The sequence below is a fragment of the Anabrus simplex genome, chromosome 14, assembly GCF_040414725.1.
Source record: "Anabrus simplex isolate iqAnaSimp1 chromosome 14, ASM4041472v1, whole genome shotgun sequence".
In the NCBI taxonomy this organism is placed as follows: domain Eukaryota; kingdom Metazoa; phylum Arthropoda; class Insecta; order Orthoptera; family Tettigoniidae; genus Anabrus; species Anabrus simplex.
Genome location: NC_090278.1, coordinates 5,018,778 through 5,043,979, shown reverse-complemented (window position 1 = coordinate 5,043,979; position 25,202 = coordinate 5,018,778). Strand labels below are relative to the sequence as shown.

At 41.0% G+C, this 25,202-nt stretch overlaps 1 protein-coding gene across 2 annotated transcripts in view; it reads left to right on the top strand.

Annotated features, from left to right (window-relative positions):
• Positions 1–2,580: 2,580 nt before the first annotated feature.
• The window catches only part of LOC136885478 (uncharacterized), a 574,475-nt gene continuing 551,853 nt past the window's right edge, over positions 2,581–25,202 (top strand). For both annotated transcript variants that reach the window (XM_067158055.2, XM_067158056.2), the window contains exon 1: positions 2,581–2,913. The gene's annotated coding sequence lies outside the window, so the exon portion shown is untranslated. The remainder of the gene's footprint in view (positions 2,914–25,202) is intronic.

Here is a 25,202-nt window from a genome sequence, read left to right as displayed (position 1 = left end):
ACAGATACGCAGAACACGTACTTTAAAACAGGAGGTGGACGCACAGACCGGGCGTACGGTACTGTATAGGCGGGGAAGTGGGCAGTAGGGATATCCCTGTGCACTGGAAGATGGGCTATTGCTTATATTCCTGTACTCACGGACCAAAGCACCATGCCGACGAACATTTACAGGGGCTGTATGGCTGGCTTTACGTCCCACTAACTACTTTTACGCTTTTCGGAGACGCCGAGGTGCCAGAATTAATCCCGTTGTAGTCTTTTTACGTGTCACTAAGTCTACCGACACAATGCTGATGTATCTGAGCACCTTCAAATACCACCAAACCTGCCAAACTGGGGCCAGAAGGCTAGCGCCTCAACCGTCTGAGCCACTCAGCCCGGCTAATCTTTTTTCACACCAGGTAATTTTTTTTTTCGCTACGGGTCCACTCAGCCTCGGGAGGTCAAGTGAGTAGACCAGGGGAGGGGGGGGGGGTGCCGATTTCCACCTTAGCCATCCTCGAAGTGGTTTTCCGTGGTTTCCCACTTCTTCTCCAGGCAAATGCTGGGGTGGTACCTAACTTAAGGCTAAGACCGCTTCCTTCCCTCTTTGTTGTCTGTACCTTCCAATCTTCTCATCCCCCACAAGGCTCCTGTTCTGCATAGCAGGTGAGGTCAGGTGGGCAAGGTACTGGCCCTCTTCCCCAGTTGTATACCCGACCAAATATCTCACGTTCCAGGATACTTCCCTTGCTGAGTTAGAGGGAAAACCAACCCAGGACGATACACGGATTAAGGAGAAGAAGAAGATTTTTATTTTAAACATCTTCCATATTTCAATGTTTCTAACGTACTCTTGTCGGAAAATCCCTTAAAATTTATGTTATATGTGTTAGTATTTCAGAGCTGGACTGTGATATTTCTGTGAAATACAGAAAACAAGGTCCGTCCTGTGCACACGCTTTTCCTTTGTATTAGCGTTTTGCCTCGCCACTCAACCCGCCTGGACGAATCGATTTGTGATAAAATAGTAACAGTACAAAAATGTTCGAATTCTTTCTTCTTCTTCTTCTTCTTCTTCTTAATCTGTTTATCCTGCAGGGTCGGTTTTTTCCTCGGACTCAGCGAGGGATCCCACCTCTACCGCCTCACGGGCAGTGTCCTGGAGCTTCAGACTCTGGGTCGGGGGATACAACTGGAGAGAATGACCAGTACTTCGCCCAGACGGCCTCACCCGCTATGCTGATCAGGGGCCTTGTGGAGGGATGGGAAAATTGGAAGGGACAGGCAAGGAAGAGGGAAGGAAGCGGTCATGGCTTTAAGTTAGGTACCATCCCGGCATTTGCCTGAAGGAGAAGTGGGAAACCACGGAAATCCATTTCCAGGATGGCTTCCCGAGGCTGACGAGACCTCGTTCCAGCCCTCGTACCACTTTTCAAATTTCGTGGCAGAGCCGGGAATCGAACCCGGGCCTCCGGGGATGGCAGCTAATCACATTAACCACTACACCACAGAGGCGGACTTATTTATTTATTTATTTATTTATGTATTTATTTATTTATTTATTTATTTATTTATTTATTTATTTATTTATTTATTTATTTATTTATTTATTTATTTATTTATTTGTGAACATAACAGGCTTTCGCATAATTACAGTGTTCACAATATACATATAAGAATCACACTACTAAACATTAACTGAATACAAACAAATAAAGGTGCAAAATTGAAGAATACAATGAAGCACCCAATTTAGATTTGACGATTCCAAACAAGAGAATTAGTAATAAAATAAAAAATATTTGCAGTAATTACAGAGCCTATGTGGCTCAAGCGGCAGCACGACGGCCTCTCAACGCTGGGTTCCGTGGTTCGAATCTCGGTCACTCCATGTTTTTGCTTCGCTTTGCTATGTCCAGCTTCATGCATTTCATTCCTGACTCGTTCCAATGACCGGAAACATGCTGCGGATTTTCATTTCGCAATTGCTACAATCAATTATTTTTGCAGTGGTGCATAATACAACGTAAAAATTTGTCCATGAAGTTGAACTATACGAACACTCTTAGAAGAGAGAGAACGAAATAAACACGTAATAGTATGCAAAATAATATTCTAAGAAGAGAAATATGATGTTTAACTAATTGGTAATTAAAAAAAAGAAGTTTAAAAGTATAATGTAGAAGAAAGAAAAACATAACTAGAAGGATGAAATCTGATATGTGAACAAAACGGAGATAATCTTCAACAGTATATGGTTTAGAAGAAAGGGTATATTCATATTTAGCTATTTTTATCAGATATAAAATATAGCCCTGCAAATAACATTATTATTTAGAGGTTGGCCAGTGCCGAATTGATCCTTTTTATCGCTCAGGTCAATTTTTCGCGATAATCAAGGACAAGCCTAGATCCTATAGCTATCACTTTGGATCCAAATTTCTCCGTACAGCGCCTTGCACTGCATTACTATTCCGTGGGTAGCTGGTCGACCGTATGCGCGCGCATCCATTCACCGCCCTCTCCTCCCCGTTTTCCATTCCGCCATCGTCCTCTTCTCTCCAGTACCGCACTTGCTCATTCGTTCACTAGCTGTCATACCAAGACGAGAGGGGAAAAGAAAGAGGAGAAAGAGAAAAAGAAAACATTAGATGGAACACGTGTGTGTATTAAAAATAAACATCAATAATGTGACTCGGTTCGATGCTTCATATGTGCTGGATGTAATAAAATATATTTAAATGTGAAGATATGTATACATGTGTGTTGAACTCGTCATTTATTTAAAAAAAGGATTTGAAATCTCGGTTGACATTTATGGTGGTCGTGGGCGATATATTTTGCGCAATGGTGGAATAATACGCTGATATTCGCTTTGCTCTGATTCTTACTGCAGCAAAAGGATCCGAAATGCTGTAATCTGCCACACGTATGTATTATTTTTGTATCAGAATCCCCTTTTTGTATAAAAAAAATGGTAGTGTGCTCTTGTTTCTTCTTTTATGAGAACGGATTTTGGCGTGTTGTTTATTTTAGTGGACTTAGGAGGAAATGATATGTATTGTTATAAGTTTATTACATTTGTGGTTGTAATAGAGTAAAACGCTGCTGTATGTATAAATATTTTTAACTCCGTTCCTTCGCTTTCGCTTTCGTTAGTGCGATCAATAATAACAAACTGTATTCACTGAAGCTTAGAATTTAATTGCTATCAGAGTGGTTCACTGAAATGATCTCGTCTAGAGATATAATCTCGTATGTTTACAATTATTGTTTGTTTTTAAACATGCATTGTTTTCTTCCAACTATTGGGGGGATCTGAAATTCGTTTTATGATGCAGGAATCTTTGGCACATTCAGTCATTTCGTGCAAAAGGGATATAATAATATTTAAATACCTCGATATTCATAAATCTCCGTTTCGTGATTGTAATGTGTATGATTCTACAGAATTCTAAATGTATATGGCATTGAACGTCTTGGAAATACATTAATTGATGTATCGAAATATTCATGGAACTTACTTCTTGTGTTTCTTACCAGTAATGATTAGATCATCTTGCGTTACGTTGTGGTCTATTTATAGAAGCTGAAGATGAGATCTGGTAATGTTATGAATGAATGGGAAGCTGAAAATCGATCTGATAGAGCGCTGAAGGAGGCTCTATAGTGTACCGTACGAGCATATTGATCCGGCAGCGTGATAAACTTTAGAGGCGTTTTTGAATTGAATGATTTAGCATAACCGTATTAAGCAACAATGCCATAATTTCTCCCAAACCTTAGCTTGTAGAGCATTATCGTTTATACACTTGCATTTTGTTAGTGTGCTAATTTTTTTTTTAAAAAAGTGCACGAAGTCTAACGCATACATGTGACGTAATTTGGACTCGTCCTGAAGGATGTGTTTAGATTATTCTTTTGCAATGTAGGGTGTTCTTGAACGTGTCATGTTAGGTCAACCTAACGTTGACTATCAATCTAATGTAGGCATATTCGTCTTTTTTTCTTCAAAGTAGAATGGCTTCTGAGTGTTTTGTAGCCAGGATACTCATCTTCTCCTAACTCCCCTATGACCTATCTTCCTTTGTTGGCTTAACTTAGCCCTTAATATAATGTCATAGACTCCCAGGTATGCCGATTTCCTTAATTTTATACTTTTTAAAAGTTCTCGTCCAACTTTGGCTCACATAACTTTCTAATTGGATTTTCGAGCTGTCCATGAAGTGCGAAGCATTCTCATATGAAGTCACATTTCAAATGCTTCTGTTCGGTTGAACGTCACAGCTTTTGGTGTCCAGATTTCACACCCGTATAATCACATCGACCAAATGCAATACATCATTCTTTGTCTCAGCTTCAAATTTAGATTTTTACTACAAAAACACGGATTTCATTCTGAGAAAATGTATATTTATTTATTTATTTATTTATTTATTTATTTATTTATTTATTTATTTATTTATTTATTTATTTATTTATTTATTTATTTATTTATTTATGTATTTGGGAAACCAAAACAGCGAGATGCCGAATTACAGACCCCCGCAATGAAAATATATATTTACAATAGAATAGCATAATGCAAAGTTAAAAATAAATTAAAGAACAACGAAGAAAATCCATATGACAAAAGTAGGGGAAGAATTATAAACTAACAAAATAACTGTAGAAACACTACAATTAACAATAAAACATAAAAGCAAATAAAAACAACGAGGTAAAATAAAGATTGAACGTAGAACGAAGAGATGAACTTACAGAGCCAGGCACAGTAACATAAATACAGACATGACACATAAGTAACAGTATGAAAAATATTACATTAAGTACAATAGAAGGGACGGGAATGAGAAGAGAAAAATAATATATAGGAAAGGAGTTAGGTTAAGTTAAGGAAGAATCGATTAAAGGAGGCATAACTTTGCTGGCAGGACCTAGTGTTTACAATGCACTGTCTTCTGGTATGGGCTAGAGCAATTTTGTTACTTTCATTGATCTGTCTCTGTCTTATCCTTGGCTTTGACAATATGAAAGTGACTGAGGTATGAGCGATGCTAGTAATGCCATTCCTTCTGCAGCCAGTCCCTGCTATGAATGGTGTGAAAATGTTGCTCCTGGCCCGGTGAGGAAAGCAACAGGAAACTGCCGCATTCCTCATTTCCCTAGTACGCCTCTTCAGTGATGCCTAGAGGCCATCTATGACAGTTGATAACGGAGCTGTTGAGGATCCAACCAGCCTTAGGGCTGAGGTCTGAACATGCACACATACACGAAGAAAAAACGTCCACGTTCCTATCAGAAGTTGAAGAGAGAACTGGGCGAGTTGGCCGTGCGGTTAGAGGCGCGCGGCTGTGAGCTTGCATCCGGGAAATAGTGGGTTCGAATCCCACTGTCGGTAGCCCTGAAGATGGTTTCCTGTGATTTCCCATTTTCACACCAGGCAAATGCTGGGGCTGTACCTGAATTAAGGCCATGGCCGCTTCCTTCCAACTCCTAAACCAACTAGGAAAAAAAAAAAGAAAGAAAGAAAGTAAAGAAGTTAAAGAGTTATGGGGTTCGGAACGCGGATAAATAAAGTTTTTTTGAACAAGATAGATGTGGGAATATGGAATACGAAGGGGTGGATTTATCCTTGTTTTGCAAGTTGGGACATGTAGGGAAAAGAAGGATGTAGGTATTTTTTTTCAGAATCATGTTGGTTGGTAATGTAGCAGCTCAAATATTTGAAGAAGTTAACTCTTTCTATTTCATGACTTAATGAACAGGTGTTCCTCACCACTGAAATTATACATTTGCTTTTTGATGATTTAATGTCTGAAATCATCTTCGACCCTTCTTGACTCACTCGGTTCAGAAAGTACAGGAGATTTTCAATGTTATCAGTTAAGATAACAGTGACATCAGAATATTGCACTGATGATTTCTTCATTCACTTACACTCCAAGATTTTGTCCATGAAGAGCTTTCTTAAATATTCTTTCCTAATGAAGATTAAGTAATAAAGGTGAAAGAATGCGGTCCTGTCTTTTTGCATTCGTTTTGTCCCCAAATCTTATTTTTGCCCTCTGCTATCAATGAAATTTCCATGTAGTCCTGTATTTATGGTCTCCAAAACTTCCATTACCTTATGAAAGGTATAGGGTAGGGGCAATTTTTGAAGTTTCCTATAAATTGGATTTTAAAGTTTGAAACCCATTTGTGATCATTTTATTTTTGACTCATACAATCGCCCATTTGAGAATAGAAGGTGACATGTATATTACTCATAGGCAACGCTAACTTGAAAGAGTTGGCATCACAATAGCAAACCGTAAATGTCACAGAAAACAGAATTAAAACAATCATATCCCTGTTTCATTTGTATGATACGGATATGTTGAAAATTAAAATTAGAAACTACATTTCCAGTCTCATTGAACTTGGTGCTACAAAGTTTCAAAAATTTGTTTCGGGGAACCCTATCAATATTTAACTAAACCCTGGGGAACCCTGGCTGCCTCGCATGTATTTTAAATTATTATAACGTAATTTTATGAGCCTCCGTGGCTCAGGCAGCCTTTCACCGATTGGTTCCGTGGTTCAAATCCCGATAACTCCGTGTGAGATTTGTGCTGGATAAAGTGGAGGCTGGACAGGTTTTTCTCCGGCTACTCCGGTTTTCCCTGTCATCTTTCATTCCAACAACACACTTCAATATCGTTTCATTTCATCTGTCAATCATTAATCATCGTCCCACAGGAGTGCGACATGCTTCGGCAGCCGGCACAATACATGTCCTAGCTGCTAGATGGGGCTTCATTCATTCCATCCATGATTGGAAACAGGCTGTGGATTTTCAATTTTCATTATTGTCCATTCTACAGACGTGACCATAGAATTTCAAGCTTCTCCTACGTACGACATCAGTAAACGTATCTGTTGCTGTGTATAGATCTGTAGATTTTCTTTTAATCCATATGCCATTTATATAAGTGGGATCATATATTTTCCTAAGAATTTGTTGTTCTTACTTTCCAATTTCATCAGTTTTAGAGTGGTCTCGTAGAGATGTACTTTCTGAGGCATATCATGCTTCCGGCAAAACAATTGTCCTGTAATGACAAAGTTTCTCATTACGCGATATCTCTCTGTTATTATAGTGATTCTATGTCACTCTGAAAGCTTTCTGGAGTTTGGTGGCTCTTTCTAAATTGGAATTACTCTCCAGTCCAGATGGTAGCATGGCTTCTCCGAAATATTTGAAGGAAGACACATAAGAAATTATCTCATATTTCGTCTATAATGGGGATCTCCTGATATTTTGATGTACATTTTCCATAAAATGAGTTTTCTCATATGCTATTTGGAGGCCTGTCTTTGATGCTATCTCATGTAACTGCCCTATAGCATACCTGGCTTCTACACTAGTTTTAGTAATGACAGCTAGATCATCAGCAAAAGCCATGCATTTCACCTTGATTCTCTGTCCCGAAGTCCCTATGTTTATACCTTCGATTAATTTTTCTCATTATCTGATGACTTTTATCTAACACTAAGTTAAAACAGAATCGGGGAGGGTCTATCTCCTTGGCGAACTCCTCTACATACTTCAAAAAGCTCAGATAATTCATCAGAAAACTTTACATTAGATAATTTTATAGTAATCTTCATACAAAGGCAATCGCTTTGATGTCACAAAAGCTGTTATTAACAGCTGTAGTAATTCTAAATTTATACCATTTGCTTCAATTTTTTTGAAAAGGTAGCCTATATAAATACTGTCTCTGCAAAGCAGAGTGTGTGCCAAAAGCCTGGATTCAATTCCAGACTTTTCCGCAGTGTTCAGATGGAATGAGGGCATATGACGCTGTTGATAGCGATTCGTCCGTCGGATAAGGACGTTAAGCATTTTTTCAAGTTTATTTATACTTTCGGCCTGGTGATGTGCATACAGTTAGCATAGATACATATTCTGAAACACAATAAAATGCACAGAAAATGAACATAACAGATACATCTATATATATAACAAGAGTTTTGTCTGTACATTCCTCAGAATTTGAAAAGAATGGTATTTCTGTATCGGTCATGTCCATAGTAGGAAGGAAATGCACTTTTTAATTTTCCGTAATTTCTGTCTGTCTGTATGTAAGTATGTACACGCATCACGAGAAAACGGCTGAAGATAATTTAATGAAAATCAGTATATAATGTCCGGAAATAAGTAGCTACAATCTAGGCTATAAATAATCTTATTCGCGCTGAGAGAAATGGTAGTTTAGGGAAAGGCGTAAAATTTAATTCTCAAATATTTGCTATTAGTGCTCCTATCTTACTGTAAATCGGTATGTAAATTCGAGAAATAAGTCGCTACAATCTAGGTCATGAATAATCTTATTCACATTGAAAGAAATGGTAGTTTAGGGGAAGGTCTAAAATTTAATTCTCAAATATTTGTGTTGTTAGTGGTCCTATCGACAAATACTACATTACTAAAGTTACATAGTATCAAATTTCCGATCATTTATGTCATACATTTTTACCGTACCAGCTATGATTCATGAATTTAGATATTTGTTGCTAAGTCCATATCAGCGCCAAGTCACGAGAAAATGGGTAAACAGAATTTACTGAAAATCGTTATGTAAAGTCAGGAAATAAAGAACTGCAGTCTACGATATAAATAATTTCGTAAGAAGCCCTAATCACAGAGTCCAAAGAAAACTAAATGTGAAGGCCTACAATACAGAAAGCTCATAAAATTGAACAACAATAACATTACATTGACCACTGTTTGTTGTGATATGCTTTGGTCTTCTGTTGCCAGTCATGTCCGATAGATGGGATAACTGCTGTATACCGAGTATTTTTTTAAAGTTTGCTTTACGTCGCGTCAACACAGACAGGTATTATGGCGACGATGGGATAGGAAAGGGCTAGGAGTGGAAAGGAAGCGGCCCTGGCGTTAAGTGTGAAAATGGGAGACTACGAAAAACCATCTTCAGGGCTGTCGACAGTGGTTTTCGAACCCGCTACCTCCCGGATGCAAACTCACAGCTGCGCGCCCCTAACCGCACGGCCAACTCGCCCTGTCGTATCGAGTATAACAGCCTGCCTGAATATTGGCGGGAAGTAGCTGGGGAGTTAGATAATACCGTATTCTTCTTTAGTATGCCATTCCTCCGGTTCATACATTTTCTGATGCTACTGGTACGTAACAAGCTGGTTCATCATAGCATTCGAGCTATTCAATCCCTATCCTGAGGCACTGATTGGAATGACCAGTGTGTACATTAAAGGGAACAATGGCAGAGGAGTGTTCATGGCTGTCTGCGGCCTGGTCATTCCAGCACTGGAACTTTGGACTGTTAGATCGGCATCGTAGTACTGTTCGTTAAAAGTGAGAAAATGTGCGGTTTTTTATTTATTTCAGGGAGTGTTTTATATGACAACATTGCTTTTAATCCTTACATTCCTACTGACGTTTTTTTAATGGCCTAAGTTAACTGTAGTTAGGAAAACCACAAATACAGTCTTTCTGAGAATCCCGTAGCGAAGCACGGGTACATCAGCTAGTATTACATAAAATGTACACAATGAGCTCGTGCTCTATGGCATACCTGGCTTCTTCACTAGTCTTAGTAATGACAGCTAGATCATCAGCAAAAGCCATGCATTTCACGTTGATTCTCTGCTCCAAAGTCCCTATGTAGATACCTTTGATTAATTTTTCTCATTATCTGATGACTTTTATCTAACACTAAGTTAAAACAGAATCGGGGAGAGTATATCTCCTTGGCGAACTCCTCTACATACTTCAAAAAGCTCAGATAATTCATCAGAAAACTTTACGTTAGATAATTTTAGAGTAATCTTCATACAAAGGCAATCACTTTGATGTTACAACTTACATAAGCTTAACAGAAATTGTCATAGGATGTGTTATAAACAGAGACCTGTATTCTTCAGAAATTTCAGTATAGTGGAATCCAGTGCGGCAGGTTTTGTAGCGAGCAAAGTTGCATTCTGGCTGGTAGTGGTTCATGTAATTCTACTATTTTCTTTAGAAGTGTTTATCTGAGAGTAAATCCGTTGCACTGAAAAAAAAAAAAAGTTCTGTATTCTCCAACGACTGTCTGTCACAACGTTAAGCCTTGAACAGACCCCGTCGTCTTAATACTCATGTTTATTTACTTACAACAAATCACTATAAACTAACACAGCAATAGGCAGCTTAAATGTGCCCACTGTTTACATCGGGAAGAGCAAGTAGAATAAACAATAAGTACATAAAATGTAAGCAAATACTACACAATATCAATCAGTCAAGAATAAAGAAAACATGTGAGCATGTAAAGTATGCGTACCGATTCAAGTCTCTTCAAAAAAACGAAAATAAGATTTAGATCGATTTTTCTCACGTTGAACATAAGCGTTGCCAGATTTTCAGATTGCAAATAGGAACATTGATTTGTTTACCTAACACGAAAATGAAACACCGCGGCCATTTCATGAATGAAGAAATCAAGGATATATTAGATATATTAACTCATAAATAATAACACACCAGTGAAAACTATTTATTACCGAGCGAGCAGGCCGTGCTGAGCTGTGAGCTTGCATTTAGGAGATAGTAGGTTCGAACCCCACTGTCGGAAGCCCTGAACATAGTTTCCCGTGGTTTCCCATTTTCACGCCAGGAAAATGCTGGGGCTATACCCTAATTAACGCCACGGACGCTTCCTTCCTAGTCTTAGCCCTTTCCTATCCCATAGTCGCCATAAGACCTGCCTGGGTCGGTGCGACATAAAGTAAATTGTAAAAACTATTTATTATTATTATTATTTAATCTGTTTACCGTCCAGGATTGGTTTCTTCCCTCTAACTCAGCGAGGGATCCCACCTCTACCGCCTCAAGGGCAGTGTCCTGGAGCAGGAGACGTTCGGTCGGGGATACAACTGGGGACGAGGACCAGTACCTCGCCCAGGCGGCCTCACCTGCTATTCTGAACATAGGTCTTGTGGGTGATTGCAGATGGGAAGGGATAGGTAAGTAAGAGGTCGTGGCCTTAAGTTAGGTAGCATCGCGGCATTTGCCTGGAGAAGAAGCGGAAAAAACAACGGAAAACCACTTCGAAGATGACTGAGGCGGGAATCGAAACTCCTTCTTCTCAGTTAACCTCCCGAAGCTGAGTGGACCCCGTTCCAGTCCTCGTACCACATTTAAGATTTCGTGGCAGAGCCGGGAATCGAACCCGGGGCCTCCGGCGGGGGGTGGCAGCTAATCACACTAACCACTAGGCTGCATCACAGAGGCGGACGTAAACTATTTATTACAAACTAATAATTTATGAATTAGTATAAACTTACATTTCACAAATACTTCTCATTTGAAACAGCTGCTTGTTCAAAAAAATTTTTTTTTTGTACATGTGAATTTCCTTACCATTCCCATCATAGTTGAAATATATAAACAATTCTTCTTTTATTAAATCTACACAAATTCTGTTTCTTTCATTCATCCAAGTTATCGCCACTGTTAAAAATGTCCTTTCCGTAGATGCATTAGATTGAAATATCTTCTTCTTCTTAATCTGTTTACCCTCCAGGGTCGGTTTTTCCCTCGGACTCAGCGAAGGATCCCACCTCTACCGCCTCAAGGGCAGTGTCCTGGAGTTTCAGACTTTGGGTCGGGGGTTACAACTTGGGAGAATGACCAGTACCTCACCTCACCTGCTATGCTGAACAGGGGCCTTGTGGGGGGAATGGGAAGATTGGATGGGATAGGTAAGGAGGAGGGAAGGAAGCGGCTGTGGTCTTAAGTTAGGTACCATTCCGGCATTTGCCTGGAGGAGAAGTGGGAAACCACGGAAAACCACTTCCAGGATGGCTGAGGCGGGAATCGAACCCACATGTACTCAGTTGACCTCCCGAGGCTGAGTGGACCCCGTTCCAGCCCTCGTACCACTTTTCAAATTTTGTGGCAGAGCCGGGAATCGAACCCGGACCTCCGGGGGTGGCAGCTAAGCACGCTAACCACTACACCACAGAGGCGGACTAGATTGAAATATACCAAATAAAAATTTAAGTATTATTAAAATATTCTTCAGTTTTTCTGGACCAGTTAAACCATAATCTCTCCGATATTGTTTTATTTTGGAGAGTTAGGTTTTCACCACTCTCTCAAGAATACTTCGTACTCTTTGATCATAACTGCGTATTTTTTAACAACGGTACTATACTCTAAAGCGCGAGATCTATATATACATGTTCTAACTTACTGACTGACTGACTGACTGACTGACTAACTGACTGACTGACTGACTGACTGATTGATCATCGTCGAGCCAAAACTATTGGACATAAAGGAATGGCATTTTGGGAATACATTTTAGAGTGTGGGTGCTCACCAAGGGAGGATTTTTGGATATTCCGTCGCTAAGGATTGAGACGGGAAGGGGGGGGGGAGGAAGAAGACTGATATAGGGGTCTGAATACTTTTTAAGGGGATACTTACATCTCATAAACATCTCATAAAAATAAAAACTTTTTTTTTTTTTTCGACTTAGAAGAGAACTGTTTCTCACATGTACAGTAGAGTTCTAGTTCCATGTTCCAGAGTTAGCTCTGCCAGTATCCTGGTCATCTTAGCCCAAAAGACAATACCACAAACGTGGTTTACAAAGAGGTTCTGGGGTAAATGAAACTCAGTTTTTCGGTGACTTTTATACTTCAGGGATTTTCAGTTAGTGTAGTACCGAGGAGTGATTAGTTTGATCAAATTATAAAATCCACTCGAGCGAAGCCGCGGGTAACAGTTAGTTTACAATAGAGGATTTGTTTTCTGAGAAACGGAACATTCAGCGTTGGATTTAAAGTCCGAACCGTACCTGGAACATTTTTTTAAAAGTTGTTCCGGATAAAACCGTACACCTGGCAAGCCGTTGTGAGGTTATTTCATATACCGAAGCTTCGATTCAATTCGGATAAGAGCGACTTTTATAACGTCACAACCCGTAGTAGATTGCAGTCAATCTAATTCAGTCACTCCACTGCCACTCGAGGAGCTGAACGTACTTTTCCCGCGATTTTGTCAAAGCTGTTCTCTTTTGCTCTATTATACAGTCTTTGGGTACACTCTCTACAGAAAAAATGTATATTTTTGACGTATGAAAGTGTACCTGCCACTTAACCGCGTACTTGACATTTCTCCACCAATCGAGTTGGCGGCACGGTTAGGATCGCATAGCTGTGAGCTTGCATTCGGAAGATAGTAGGTTCGAACCCCACTGTCAGTAGCCCTGAAAATGGTTTTCCGTGGTTTCCCATTTTCACTCTAGGAAAATGTTGGGGCTGTACCTTAATTAAGGCCATGGCCGTTTCCTTTCCACTCCTAGCCCTTTCCTATCCCATCTTCGCCATAAGACCTATATGTGTCGGTGCGACGTAAAACGAAATTGTAGTATGATTTTTCTCCTTTTCTGTGTCCCAGACTGAGTAATCATAACAAAGATGAACTAATGAACTCATAGTGACGTATAGTTGGACGGACTTCCGCTTCGCGACCGCATGTCCACTTTCCGTAACCTCGACATTAGATGGTTAGCTACTGCTCCTGGGATCTGTTTTGGTCTATGATTTCACAGCTCAAAATAATATACATGATAATCTTTTGATAAATGTCCCTTTAGCTGCTCTCATTTCACGCGATACAATCCCAAAAGACTGTCAACCTGGTACTTATACTTATTGAATGAACTCCAGCACAACTCATAGAGAAAGGCATGAAGTTTGTAGTCGGTCCTTATTGGTGGCGTATATGAGAGGGAGGGTAAGGGTGTTCCGCGTTGAACACGTGATCTCTTCTCTTTACTGAAACATGTTTTTGTTTGAGTCATCAGTCCATAGACTGGTTAGATGCAGCCCTCCATGCCAGCCTATCCTTTGCTAACCTTTTCATTTCTACGTAACTACTACATCGTACATCTTCTGCTTGTCATATTCATACCTTGATCTATCCCTACCGTTCTTACCACCTAGACTTCCCTCAAAAACCAACTGAATAAGTCCTGGGTGTCTTAAGATGTATTCTATCATTCTCTCTCTATTCTTCTTGTCAAATTTAGCCGAGTCGGTCTCGTTCAGTATCTCTTCATTCGTTAATCGATCTACCTATCTCACCTTCAGCATTCTTCTGTAACGCCACATTTCAAAAGCTTCTATTCTCTTTCTTTCTGAGCCAGTTATTGTCCATGGTTCACTTCCATACAATGCCACGCTCCAGACGAAAGTCTTCCGAAACATCTTTCTAATTCCTACGTAATTGCTCGAACTGAGCAAAGTTCTGTTCTTAAAGAAGGCCTTCCTTACTTGTGCTAGTCTGCATTTTATGTCTTCCTAACTTCTGCCATCGTTAGTTATTTCACTGTCCAAGTAACATTATTCATCTACTTCCTTTAAGACTTCATTTCCTAATCTAATATTTCCTGCATCGCCTGACTTTGGCCGAACGCACTCCATTACTTTCGCTTTGGAATTATTTATTTTCATCTTGTACTTTTTCCCAAAGACTCTGTCTCGTCAGTCTCTCCAGATCTTCTGTAGACTTCGATAACCTAACAGTATCATCGACACATGTCAGGGTTTTCACCTCCACTCCTTGGATTGTGATTCCCTTTCCAAATTCCTCTTTGATTTTCCTTACCGCCTGTTCTCTGCAAATGTTGAAAAGAAGGGTAGGACCATAAAACATAATAAATATTACATAATACACTTGCAATCGATGAAATTAAATTATGGTTTCCTTCCAGGAACCTTATTTTTTATGTAAAGGCTAAAGGCAGGCATTTATACAAGTGGAGGCCCATGCTTCCGCTAGTCCACCGTCACTGCATTGTCCTACATAGGACAGTGGTGAACAATTAAAAATCAAAGGCCTAAGAGCTACTAGTTTAGGAGTGAAATAACTTCGTTCGTCGCCACGGCGCAACAGGCGCCAGCGTCTTGGAAAGGTGTAGCAATCCAACTGATGAGCCCACTGCTGCACTGGGGCGAAACGCTGGTAACTTCACTATTGAAAAAGCCTAAAAAGATTAAAGTTTTTATAATAAATATTGTTAAGTGTATCGCTTTCTGTCATTGAGAGTAAGACCTTTGACCAGAAACAATAATAGCCTTTACCGGTAATGATAGTAGCAATACTACTACTACTACCACTACTACTACTACTACTACTACTACTACTACTGAAAATGAAAATCCACGGCCTATTTCCAGTCATTTGACCGGGTCAGGAATGAAATGAATGAAGACCCCATCTAGCGGCGAGGATAGGAACTGTGCCGGCTGCCGAAGTCTGTCGCACACATCTGGGGCAATGAATAATGACTGAAAGATGAAATGAAATGATATTGGAGAGTGTTGCTGGAATGAAAGATGACAGGGAAAACCGGAGTACCCGGAGAAAAAACTGCCCCGCCTCCGCTTTGTCCAGCACAAATCTCACATGGGGATGGGGTGGTTACCGGGATATGAACCACGAGATCCAGTGCCGAGAGGCGGGCGTGCTGCCACCTGAGCCATGGAGGTCCTCACTACTAGTAATTATAAATAAATAAATAAATAAATAAATAAATAAATAAATAAATAAATAAATAAATAAATAAATAAATAAATAAATAAATAAATAAATAAATAAATTCCAGTTGTAAGGATCATAATTAAAACACGGGTAAATTACATTGAATAACCAGTCTTATAAATGACACACACACACACACCACTTTCTAACAAAATTCTGCTTACGTCACTGGCCGCCACTAAGTTTATTCCTCACGCCGAGGAGATATAAAATACTGTTTCTCTTCTTATTTTATACACAGCAAAATTTAGAAAATAAATACAATACAATAAAATCTCTGTTAACGGAGGATTTTCGTTTACACTACTGAATTTCTTTCTTTCTTTCTTTCTTTCTTTCTTTCTTTCTTTCCGTTTACCGTCCAGGGTTTTTTCTTTCCTCGGACTCAGCGAGGGATCCCACCTCTACCGCCTCAAGGGCAGTGTCCTGGAACGTGAGACTTTGAGTCGAGGATACAACAGGAGAAGACCAGGCTGAGTGGAACCCCGTTTCAGCCCTCGTGTCACTTTACAAATTTCTTGGCAGAGTCGAGAATCTAACCCTGGCCTCCGGAGATGGAAGCTAATCACACTAACTACTACACCACAGAGGCGGGCTAAAGTATTCTTTTAATATTGGAAGTTCCTCCGTTCCGAAATTTATTTCCCATGTTTACAGTGTTCTAGTATATAGGTCAGCTTTTGGCAGATTTTGCTGTATAACAATGAGAGGCTATGCTAAGCATTACTGTGAAATAAAAACTGACTTTGCAACCGGCAGATAGTGGGTTCGAACTCCACTGTCGGCAGCCCTGAAATGGTTTTCCGTGGTTTCCCATTTTCACACCAGGCCTGTACCATAATTAAGGCCACGGCCACTTTCTTCCCACTCCTAGGCCTTTCCCTTCCCTACGCCACCATAAGCTCTATCTCTCTCTCTCTGTGTGTGTGTGTGTGTGTGTGTGTGTGTGTGTGTGTGTGTGTGTGACGTAAAACAAATTGTAAAAGTCAGCGTTTCGCCCCAGTGCAGCAGCGGGCTCATCAGTTGGAATGCTGGCGCTAGTGTGCCGTTGACTAAAGACTTAAGAGCTTGAATGTTTTAACATTTACAATCATTGAAATTAAATTATGGTTTCCTTCTAGGAACATTTTTTTACTTTAATATTGTTGCACGTCGATCATTCTCACTTCGTTTCAGAGACACTTGGGATACAGTCCGATCATCACTTACTTCATTGTTAATGTTATCCCTTTTACAAAGGACAGAAGATTACATTGTTTTTCTCCATGGCACTGGTGGTGGTGGTGGTGATTATTGTTTTAAGGGAAAGTACAACTAGGCAACCATCCTCTCTTAAGATTAATCAGAAAGAAAAAATCGAAGGGGTCCGACACTTCGAAAAACTGAAGATATCGGTCAAAGAAAGACAAGGGCCGCGAATGGCGTGAACATTAAGGAATTCCTAGGATACACAAACCTAATGCCGTCGAGGTCGGATGGAATAGGTGAAAGTGAGGAGCCTGGAACAAGTAAATGGAAACAATGCCAGGACTCAGGTTAAGGCTCCGTGGTCGCCAGCCCACGCTCCCACGTTAAGAGCCCTTGATGCCCCATTTTAGTCGCCTCTTAATACAGACAGGGGATACCCACAGGGGAGTCCATGGCAGTTGTAAGTATAATCTATCTTCTCCTCAGCCCAGAGGTTGATGGACTTCAGATTCCTTCTTTGTAGGGCCAAATTCGTTACTTTAGTGTATTCTCTTCCTGCCTCGATCTCGTCCTTTAATTCCTTCTACCTGTGTGGATCAGTGATACCTGTGTGGATCAGTGATAGAGTGTCGGCCTCCGGATAGCGGGTTCAAACCCGACAGAGGTAGTCGGATTTTTAAAGGGCGGAAGAAACGTCCACTCGACACTCCTACTCTCATATATCACGCCATTCTTTCATCTCATTAACTGCAGTGATAAGATTGAGGTCAGAAAGAGCACCCGGTCGTAAAAACTCTCTACGAAGATTCATCTCACTTCATTCCGGTCCGGCTCCATGGCTAAATGGTTAGCGTGCTGGCCTTTGGTCACAGGGGTCCCGGGTTCGATTCCCGGCAGGGTCGGGAATTTTAACCACCATTGATTAATTTCGCTGGCACGGGGGCTGGGTGTATGTCTCGTCTTCATCATCATTTCATCCTCATCACGACGCGCAGGTCGCCTACAGGTGTCAAATCAAAAGACCTGCACCTGGCGAGCCGAACATGTCCTCGGACACTCCCAGCACTAAAAGCCATACGCCATTTCATTTTACTTCATTCCGGACCCCGCAGAGAAACGGGACAAGGAGACATGTTCCAGTGTCTCGCCATGAATGAAAATCTTTCTGCGATTTAGCTCCTGACATTGTTTAATAATAACAATGATAATAATAATAATAATAATAATAATAATAATAATAATAATAATAATAATAATAATAATAATAATAATAATAATAATAATAATAATTCTGCGCGTTTGTAAGGATACGGCCCCACCTATGATGCATTCTAATACTGAAGACAATACTCACATATTATTATTATTATTATTATTATTATTATTATTATTATTATTATTATTATTCCGAGGATTCTGTGGAACGCAGAGTTGTAAGAAGGTGCGGGCATGAATGGGTGGACAGAGAAAAAATCAAAGTATAATTTAAAACTAAAATTTGAAATTTTATTTCTTTCCTTGATTTTTTGTTTCTTTTCTGATTTTAAACTTTGTTAAACAATAACACATACTAGTTGGAAAGACATCTGCCATTACCTTGAGCTGGTGAGCCTTCCGGAAATGGGCCAGGCTAACCCCCTGCCTCCTCTCCGAACGCATTCTAATTCTTGACTAAACTGGAGCGATCGAAAAGACAGTATGACCCAAAAGGTCCCAGCTTTCATAGCGGAGGGGAAGGTTCCAGAATTCTCTCGCCATATTACTGTTTGGACACCCCCTAGGGGGGTGACGTTTGCGGTGCCAGTACCGGTGCGCTATGCCGCGCTCCTCACCTGGCCTGTTGTAGGAAAATAAATATAAAAAGAATAAAATATATTAGAGTGATAATAATAATAATAATAATAATAATAATAAAATGGTGAAATTTAAAACTGTTGTGTGAGTGCTGTTATATGGAAAATATGGTGAATCGCAACGTTATTCTTTACGTGCCATGACTGGATGTTATTAAAGATTTCTAAATTGCTTTGGGCCAGCGGCAAGGGCTAGGCCTGGGTGGTCACCCATCCAAACGTTAGCCACGCCCGGTGTTGCTTGGTTAACCGGGCCTTGCCGCTGGATTGTGCGCTGGAATATGTTTATATTCCTGAGTATCGGGTGGATTTGATACTTTAATTTAGAAATATAGCATTTAGTGTGGAAGTTTACAGCATTGGAAATACGGCAGTTCGTTGTGGTGCACCCGCTTCGGTGTCCGAGTGTTCCAGTGTTTTGTTGAGTTGGAGCTTAAAGGAGTGAGGTGATTGTGCTGTTAAGGAAGTGAGGGCATGTTCTTGCTGACTTGGCGGGGATGGGATACTTGGAGACTTTAGTCTATGATGAGTTGTTTGCTTGGCATGGGCATGGGGGGTGGGGGGTTCTGGTTATGGGTAGATATGAGGTTTAGAAGTAAGTTCAGGATGGTGGTGGTGGTGTCCTGTCTGGTCAGGTAACTGGGCTGTTGGGTATAGGGTCCAGGGTTCGAGTGAGGTAGGATATTGGTGGCTGCATGTACTGTAGGTTTAGTGCTTGTCTGTAGATGTTTGGCGTGTCTGTAGTGTTCCTTCACTGCCTTCTTGATAAAGGGACAGCCAGGGAATGAGGCGGCATGACTGCCTTGGCAGTTTGCACACCTCGGCTGGTCCCGCGGTACCGTGCAATCAGTGTGACGGTGTGAGCCGCCACATCTGTTGCAGCGAGTAGCCGCAGTGCAGGTAGCTGCAGAGTGGTGTAGTAGAAGGCAGTTGAAGCATTGTATGACAAGGGAGGGGCGGGGTGGGTCGTGGGTTCGAGTCACTGTTGTGTTGGTTTTATGTGTTGGCTGTCTGGCAGTCCTAGGAGCAGATTTTTTACGTCTCCTCCTAGTCTGAGTGTACTTGTTTATTGTGTCCGTGCCCGGTTGTGAGACTGATAGGGTCTCAGTCCCGGGTTCGGTTTCAGGTTGGGGGGAAAGGGGGGAGGTGAGGGGTGCATCATCTACGGTGTCATCTGTTTGTGTTGCTTGGTGCTGAGTGTCAGGTTCTGTTCGTGTGGCTGTTTCCATGTCTGAGGTGTGTTCGGAGCAGACTCTGTATTGGATGTTCTCAGTTCTTAGATGTTCAGAGATTGCATTGTAGCTTGCTTGTCTGTTAGTAGAAAATATTATGATACATCCATTACAGAGCTCTTGCGCCATTTGTACGTGTTGAATGACGGGTTTTATGGCTGTATATGTGTTTTTACGGTGGATGTACAATCGTTTGGGTGAGATGTCACTGAATGGGTCATAGGGAAGCGGGAAGATGAAGGGGTAGGAGCTGGAATAGCGTTCCTTGGTTCTGATTGCAAGTGGTTCGTTGAAGTTGGGTGGGTCCATGGTTTTCAGTGGGAGGTCGGTGTCTCGGCTACTCAGTCCACCGAGGTGGTCCCGACAGGGCTGGGTTAGGGCTGGGGAGACTTGGGTGTTTGTTATAAAACACTGGAACGGTCAAACTCAAATAAGAGGACCGGCGCGCTGATTAGGTGCTCGCTCAGTGGGCACGGTCGGAACAAGTGTAGTTTTACCGTGTCGCAACGGGACGAGTTCCGAACCAGTGACCACACTGAGGGCTCTGACAAATTGCTCGATACAGGGCTCTGACAAATTGCTCACAGGCTGGCTTGGTACTGCCTATTCTTGGCTGGCAGTTGGCGATTGTTGAATGTGTTGTGTTGTGTCTGTGTTCGTCCAGAATTCTCTGGGCCAAAGCCCTGCACTACTCACAATTTTGATTGGTTGATTAAATAAATATAAAAAAATTCTTATTTGACTAAAGTTTTAAGCAGGTGGGAAGAGATAGAAGTGCTAGTAACCTTAGAACACAAAAAACAATCTACAAACAATTAAGCTTAGGAAACCAATGAACACAAAAATTCTCTAGAAAATGAATTCTGTCCATCCTCCCACCATAAGTCGACAGTAGAGGCATCTGACGGAAAACATTCAAACTTCTTCGTCTACACAGTTTGCAGTACATGATGCAGATTGCCTTCTAAAACGCGGTCGTTTTAAATGCACGGAGCGGGTGTACCTCCGGTACAGTTATTATTATTATTATTATTATTATTATTATTATTATTATTATTATTATTATTATTATATATTTACAAAGTTTACCTAGACACCTAGGAAAGATTTTAATTTCCTTTCCTGAAAGGGAGGGGTGGGCCAACTAGAAGGTAACGGGTTTGGAGATTTGAAGGAGTTAGGTGGTGAGTGGGGAGGTTTGAATCGGTGAAGGAGCCGGGTGGGGGTTTCGGCTTCTTGGCTAAGTGCTTTATTGATTTTTCAAATTGTAGACTACAATTTGTTATTACATGGTTTTACAATTTTCTGTTCATATTTAGCATTTTCTAGATTACACTTTTCAGTTTACATTTCGCTCTTCCATTTGTTTTACAGTATAGGCTATTTATGATTTTTATTTTACAATTTTCTTCTTGTTAATCTGCTTACCCTCCAGGATTGGTTTTTCCCTAGGACTCAGCGAGGAATCCCACCTCTACCGCCTCAAGGGCAGTGTCGTGGAGCGAGAGACATTGAGTCGGGGGAGAGAACTGGGGAGGATGACCAGTACCTCGCCAAGGCGGTCTCACCTGCTATGCTGAACAGGGGCCTTGGTGGGGGATGGTAAAATTGGAAGGGATAGACAAGGAAGAGGGAAGGAAGCGGCCGTGGCCTTAAGTTAGGTACCATCCCGGCATTTGTCTGGAGGAGAAGTGGGAAACCACGGAAAACCACTTCGAGGATGGCTGAGGAGGAAATCGAACCCACCTCTACTCTGTGACCTCTCGAAGCTGAGTGGACCCCATTCCAGCCCTCGTACCATTTTTCAAACTTCGTGGCAGAGCCGAGATTCGAACTCGGGCCTCCGAGGGTTGCAGCTAATCACACTAACCACTACACCACAGAGGCGGACTACAATTTATAGGCGTGGCCTATAAATGTGTCCAAAATATTTCAAAAGTCTCCTCTTTACAGTATTGATGAAACTTTGTGTAACTATAGAGGTCAGCAGTTCGCCTTTTGATCCAGATTCCATTTTCTTGTGTGGGGCCGCAACATTTTCCTAAGAATTTTCGTTCTTGTTTCTCATTATCTGCATTTTTACAATGACCTCGTAAAGTTAAGGTTTCTGATGCATGTAAAACTTCCTGTAGGATAACTCTTTTATAATGTTTCAAATTAGCTTTACGCCGCACCGATACAGATAGGACCTATGGCGACAATGGGACAGGAAAGGGCTAGAAGTGGAAAGGAATCAGCCGTGGCCTTAATTGAGGTACAGCCCCAGCATTTGCCTGGTGTGAAAATGGGAAACCACGAAAAACCATCTTCAGGGCTGCCGTCAGCGGGGTTCGAACCCACCATCTCCCGAATACTGAATACTGGCCGCACTTAAGCGACTGTGGCTACCAAGCTCAGTTGTAATGTTTCAGCTTGGCATTACGTGACATTACTCGTTTATTGTAGCGATCCCATGTTAATAGGCTATTATTATTATTATTATTATTATTATTATTATTATTATTATTATTATTATTATTATTATTAATTCAACTTCGCTAATCGGCCATCTAGGGACCACGATAAGCCTCACTTTACATCAGGGCGTCTCAGGTTGCATGCGCCTGGTGCATGCACTGTGCACGGTGAAAAATATAATATCGCTTGGTTGCCCAGAGTGCAGACCCCCACTCCTCGATTTGGAGCAATAGCGCGTCTCTGTCTTTCTCCACGCCTGTCTCGCTCTTCCTCACTTGATCCGTTGCGCTCCAAATCCGAGCCGAGTTGAGCCGAGCTTAGCCGAGTAGCCCAGAGACGAAGCGTTGGTCTGAGCCGAGCCGAGTGGAACCGATGTACAGTGCACGGAGCTCTTGCGTCTCGATTTGCACGCATGAGATTTTGGGCGTTTGAGAGGCCCTTCTTTACATTCTGGCATGTGTCCATTTTTCGCTTGATCCACATCGTCTTCTTTAGCTTACTGTGTTTAGCACGACGTTCTTCTGTTCATTTTGCACCAGTTGCCCGTTTTCCGTCCCGGAAAGTCCCAAAAGTCTTGATGCCTGCTCTGAAAAGATTTCGGTCTTGTGCATCTTCTTTTCCTTGATATTAACGTACCTTGGCACTTCCGTTTTTGGTTTTGAGTCAAATATACTGGAGATACGTTTCGTCCATCGAGAGTCAATCATCCGTCGTATATGACCGTTATTATTATTATTATTATTATTATTATTATTATTATTATTATTATTATTATTATTAAATTCAAGTTTGTATTGTAACAAATGCTGGGTCCAGTGGTGTAGACGGTCAATTCCGGCCCGCTCCGGTGGTATTTGGTAGTAGTTTGTGGTAAGTTATGTAAAATCAGTAACATAATTATTTTAATCTGGAATGTCCGTTTTGTTTAATTATTATGGGAATTGTACATGAATCAGGTTTGACAGTCGTACGTCCACACGGTTAACTTGCAATGCGGTGTCAGTTGACTCTTGCCTTAGCCTGTACTCCTAGACAGAGGATGTGACCATAAAGAGAGTGTATGTAAGCCTGGATAAAAAGCGTTCGACAAGTGCTTGCCTCGTCGATGTAATGTGATGTGATGGCTGATGGAATCACTTTCACACGTTCTATGCCCTTATTATTAATATTGATGGTGCAAGTGACACGGTCATGGTCGTACACCCTCCCCCCTGTCTCCCCTATAGCCTCTCCCGTCTCCCTAATATCGCACAGCACTTGTTCCCAAAACTAGAAAATGAAGGTTGTGAGGGGCGTGATATGACTTGATTAGCACTCCGCTGTTGAGTCGATCTTTTGGAATAAGGGACAAGCCTACAGTACAATTTCCGTCCCGACTTATCACAGGAGAAATTTTCAATAATATTAATAATAATACTAATAATAATAATAATAATAATAATAATAATAATAATAATAATAATAATATACAGAATAGTGCATATCTTATTCGAGGTTTCTGTGGAAATAATGACAAAGGAAACCAAAAAGGGGGCAGTTAGGTCAAAATTGTTATTCAGATATACGGAGTGACCTCTAGATATTTTTATCTATGTCCGGCTCCATGGCTAAGTGGTTAGCGTGCTGGCCTTTGGTCACAGGGGTCCCGGGTTCGATTCCCGGCAGGGTCGGGAATTTTAACCTTAATTGGTTAATTTCGCTGGCACGGGGGCTGGGTGTTTGTGTCGTCTTCATCATCATTTCATCTTCAACCCGACGCGCAGGTCACCTACGGATGTCAAATCAAAAGACCTGCTCTTGGCGAGCCGAACTTGTCCTCGGACACTCCCGGCACTAAAAGCCATACGCCATTTTTTCATTGTTATCTATGGAATAATTGCCGCAATTACCAAGATGGCGGACATTTATAGCACAAAATTCATATTAAATATTACCCCCAAAACAATATTACAAGAACAAAATCACAAGATAACACTAACACACTTTTAGCACCAAAAGTTAAAACGCTATTATTCCTCGGAAGCCACAAACAAAGTACAGTTCTTCTGTATAAGCCGATATAAGACACAGCACCATTATACATGACCTTACCCACTGGGCGCGGAATAATAATAATAATAATAATAATAATAATAATAATAATAATAATAATAATAATAATAATAATAATAATAATAATTGTACCGGAGGTACACCTTCCCCGGACAGTTAAACTGCACGCCTTCTATAAGGCCATCTATGTAAACAAACTTGAACTGGTGTACTATAAGATACTTGGTATTCAACTGTTAGATGTATCTGTCATCGTTTTTATTGCTCCCTCTAGTGGGACGAACTCTAATTATTGTATAAAGAAATCTTTTTTCCTTCTTCAATAGTAATCAACCTATCAGAAACTTGTAAATATTGTCTCTAGCCAATTACAACGGAGGGTGTGTACTGTCACCAGCTTATCAGTAAAGGGTTCTGGAAGTTTCCCCTCAAAAAAATATAAAAGCTCGGTGGTTTAGGGCCGTAAGGTCTGAATTGCTCCAGTGTGAGGAGGATTTATTGACGTGAACCAGGAGGCAGGGGCGCGGGCGGAATTTGGAAGGCCCAGCAAATCAAGGTAATGGCAGAATTTTCATAGCCATGTGATAGTTCCTGCGCATAGTTTGAGGGGGAAGGTTTCGACCCTTTTTTTTTTCCTGTAAATTTCTCAATTCGGTGGTTTAAATGTAAAATTTTCGGCAAATTTGAGGACTCTATCCAACTCCCTACTGGTAAACATGTAATTTAAGGGAATAAAGAGTGATTACCCTCTGTCGGTTCCCATTCAATTTGGCATGGGGGTGACTAAAGTTTCTAAAGTTCTACATTTCTTAAT